Consider the following 4,629-nt stretch of genomic DNA (forward strand, 5'->3'; position numbering starts at 1 on the left):
CGTGGGCTCGTGACCATATCGGTTGGACTCTGGATGACTGAACGACTGGGAAACCCTGACCTAGCCAGATGAGTCGCAATTTCAGTTGGTGTGAATTAATAGCAGTGTTCGAATACGACGCAGACCCCACTGAACCATGGACCTAAGTTGTCAACAAGGAACTGTGCAAGCTGCTAGTGAAAATGGCTCAAATGGCTCTGAGCAGTATGCGACTTAACTTCTGAGATCATCAGTCGCCAAGAACTTAGAACTAATTAAAGCTAACTAACCTAAGGACATCACACATATCCATGCCCAAGGCAGGATTCGAGCCTGCGACCGTAGCGGTCGTTCGGCTCCAGACTGTAGCGCCCAGCTGCTGGTGACTCCATGATGATGTTGGCTGTGTGTACATGGACTGAAGTGGGACCTCTGGTTCAACTCAATAAATGGTTAACTGGGAAAGTGGGAAAGGTCATGTTCGTCTATGTAGCGACCATTTGCAGCAATTCATGAACATCATGTTCCCAAACAAGGACGAAATTTTTATGGATGGGAATGCGCCATGTCGCCGGGCCATAACTGTTCGCTATTGGTTTGAATAACTTTCTGGACAATTCGAGCGAATGAATTGGTCACCCAGATTGCCCGATACCATTCCTATGGAACATTTATGAGACATAATCGAAAGGTCAGTTGGTGCACAACATCCTGCAACGGCAACACTTTCGCAATTACGGACGGCTGTAGAGGCAACTTAGATCAATATTTCTGCAAGAGACTTCCAACGATACTTTTAACCCATGCCAAAAACGATTTCCTGCTTTACGCTTTGAAAACTGACGTTCGACACGATAATGCGAGGTATCCCATGACATTTGTCACATCAGTGTATTATGTACTCATATTACTTATCATTTTTCACGTAGAATAAGATGACTGTCCTCGAACATGTTTGCCAACACCTTCGACATGTGTGTCCACCTCCAACCTCCTCTTTGCTTTCAACATCCCGCGAATAGGAGGGCTCTGGTTTCACTTTGCTGTGTAGTATTTCTTGCTCAGGCATTACGAGTTTGCAATGAGCTGGAGTGAGTGACGGACAATCGGTGCGTGCGCAATTTAAAAGCTGCGCTTTCAAATGGTCGTAACAGCTCACTGTCAGAATTATGGCCCAAATTTTCGAGTGGGGTCGATTACTGAGGCTGATATCTTACAAGTGTTCTTATTTCTTCTTAAAATATGAGCTCGAAGTGGTGATATTTCTTTGTGAGTGCTTTGCACAGGCACAGGCTTCGTAGCACTGTCGGTTGACGGTGGTGAGTCCAGTATGAAATTTTGTTTCAGACGTACAAACCATAATGTGTTGTAAATTGTAGTATACTGCAGAGCAGCTGGGAAGTGGGAATAAAACTATAAATACTTCAGCAGTATTGTCTGACACACAACTTAACATCAAGATTACTGTCTTCAGATCCGAGCTTTTGTAAAATGTGCTGCCTTGGTATTGGATCAAGTGTAAAAACTGAAGCTTTTGATAATTGTTTTCTTGGCGTGGTTGTACAGGAGTCTTGTATTGCAACTATTTAAAAACAGTCATAGGTTGCAGAATGTTCTTTATAAAGAACGACGCGTTTCGCCCAGATAGGGCGTTGTCAGGTTGTGTTAAATGATCAGACATTGTCTGCCAAAAAGCATGCGCCAAGAAGGTATGATACCGCGTAAAACAAACCGGAAGGCAAATGTTTTATGCGGCCTCATGTATTCTTGGCGGATGGTTTTTGGCAGACAACTTCTGATCTTTTAACATAACCTGATGATGCCTTATCCGGGAGAAACGCGTCGTTCTTAAGTTAATAAAGAAGATTTTAAATAACGTGGTACAGAAAAACAAACATTCAGGAGGGGAAGCTAGTAAGCCGCTGCAGAGAAATATGCATGTAGGTGGGAAAATGTAGATAATTCCCTTCCATTGTTGTTACAGGGTGAGTGTACTATACATATTAGAATAACTGTTTGTGAAAATATTTCCAAGAATGTGTCATGTTTTTCAAGTGATTTCTTTCACATCTCTGTTACAAATAGACGCATCACAAAAGTGAGTATGGACAACTCTCATTTCCAGAGGTTGTTTAGGCTCTACTGTATGATTTTCGCTGCTTACGAAAGAACTTACTAGTGCCACCAGATTTCTTTAAAACTGGTGTCCTTCAGTGACAATTTGTTATAATAAATCACATGTCTGTTTAAGGTCTAGGCAAGGACTTAACAAATATAAAGTGCTACCGCTCTTTACCCCACCTGCAGTGAGCTCATTCTATTGATATCACACCCAGTTACGAATTTTAATAAACAATGCTAATTCTGACTTTCAATATACAACATAGCATCACGATTCCTTTTTCTTTGCATGCTCATGAACGTGATCTAGCTTAGATGTTTCTACAGAACTCAATGTAGGTCTTTCACAGAGAGGTACCTAAACAACGCATGTCTCGTTTTTAATACTGTCCTGATTTTCTGCTTGTTTTTGGAGTCTCAGTCCTGCGAAACTGACATTGTAACATGTATTACACATCTGTCTTCAGCTAACGAATCTGCTCTCCAGAGGTACCGCCGGGCATTTGCGTAATAATAAATATTTGACATACACTGGGAACATATTCACTTAAATTAATGAGTGTTGTAGTTGTGTGTAACAAAGAAAGAATTGTGCCAGGTGTAAATTTTTAAGTATGTTTGGAAGAAGGTAGCAGTACCGTTATTGGCAGACTTTATTAGGACTTGACAAAATATCTCGAATAGTGGATACTGACATAATAAACACTGCATAATAGTTCCTGCAAGGGATCTCGGAGGCGACAACGTTCGAATTATCGATAGCGTCCTGCAGTATTTTGTGGACTACGATAGGGTTTCACACAGAAAATGGGCGCGCTTGGTCTGAGAGGGCGAGTCCCGTAGGTAGCAGTGACAGATAACAGGTTATAACATATCTTTTGATAAGACCACAAAGGTGAACCTTCTACCTGATTAAACAGTCCTCAAAGACATAATAATAATAATAACGTCAACTGATATTTCTGCTTATAAACGCCTATTTAATACTTTCCAGTGTTGTTTCAGTTAAAATGTTGGTGAAATTATTTCAACTATAGTGAATGAACACTAAAAAACTATTTCTTTTAATCGATACTTATTATAAAAATGGATGTACGTTTGTATGTTCCACAACTTCTCCTAAGCCACTGGACTGATTCCAATCAACTGCCTACATATACCACTTACGGTCTGGAAAGAATAGCTGTGAGTGTAAGAACTATCTACCTATCAAAGGGTTGGGACTAAAAAAGAAGTGTAACACACGACGAGCGGATACCCAAACTTTACTCTCCAATATTTGAGAATGACAGCACTTAGTGACATGCAACCAACTTAACACATAGTTTCGAACCCTTACGAAATTTTTTTATCGCTGACAGTCACCAGAAAAGATGAAAGAGAAAAGTTTTATCTTTTGACAAACTGCCTATTGGCTTCTGTCTCGCGTTCTTCGGCCGACGTTCATCTAATGATTTTTCTGATGTTTCGCCAGCACGAGTGGCTGGCATTGTCAAAGCTTCACCCTCCATTGCCGGTGGTGAACTGGAGGCGAGCTCGCGGCCGCAGACTATATGTACCTGGCGCGCCAACGTCCGAGGGCTTCTCCGCGGTCAGTTCCGGTGCGGTTCTCTTGCTACCTGCGACGGTCGTTCGCTGCAGTACGGGAAGCCAGGATCCGTTTACCTTAAGGCTTTCCTCTTTCTTGTTGAAACTGTTCGCGTGTTTTTGTATTTCTACAGCTTCTCTGAACAAGCGCGTGTAATAGTGCTTCTCTACAGCTAGAACTTCCGTGTCGGCGAATTTTATTACGTGGTCGGTCCCATTCAGTGCGTGCTCTGCCACGGCCGATTTCTCCACCTGTGCCAACCTGCAATGTCGCTTGTGCTCTTTGATCCTGGTGTTAATTGATCGTCCAGTCATTCCGACATAAACATTTCCCCATATGCATGATATACGGAATATTTCCGACATTGCAAGTGGGTATCTTTTCTCCTTCGCCGATCTAAGACACTCTTTGATCTTCCTTGTCGGTTTGAAAATCGTCTTTACGCCATGTTTGCGCAATGTACGGCCGATTCTGTCCGTCACTCTGGGAATGTATGGCAGAAAGGCCGTACCCGACATTTCTTTTTCTGGTTCCTTACTTCGCCGAGTGTTGGGCTCTGTTACCCTTCTAATGTAATTTGTGGAGTACCCATTGCTCCTCAGGACAGTTTCCATAGATGAACGTCGGCCGAAGAACCCGAGACAGAAGCCAATAGGCAGTTTGTCAACAAGTGGCCACGAAAGCCTTAACAATTTTGTTTTATCTTTTACTATATTTTCGCTGTTCATATAGAGAACTGCCACATCAAGGATTAATATTTAATTTAGTACGTCTCTACTACTAACTGTATAGCAACACATTTTGCGGACAGTTTTCACATATTACACACTAATGAAGCTGCAGAGCTTTATCATTCTATGGTATATGACGCTATAGACACTGCCGAGCATGAAAAACTGTCGCATCATGCAAGGCGATTAAATTCATTATTTCTTTGCCAC

The sequence above is a fragment of the Schistocerca cancellata genome, chromosome 2 (assembly GCF_023864275.1).
Source record: "Schistocerca cancellata isolate TAMUIC-IGC-003103 chromosome 2, iqSchCanc2.1, whole genome shotgun sequence".
In the NCBI taxonomy this organism is placed as follows: Eukaryota; Metazoa; Arthropoda; class Insecta; order Orthoptera; family Acrididae; genus Schistocerca; species Schistocerca cancellata.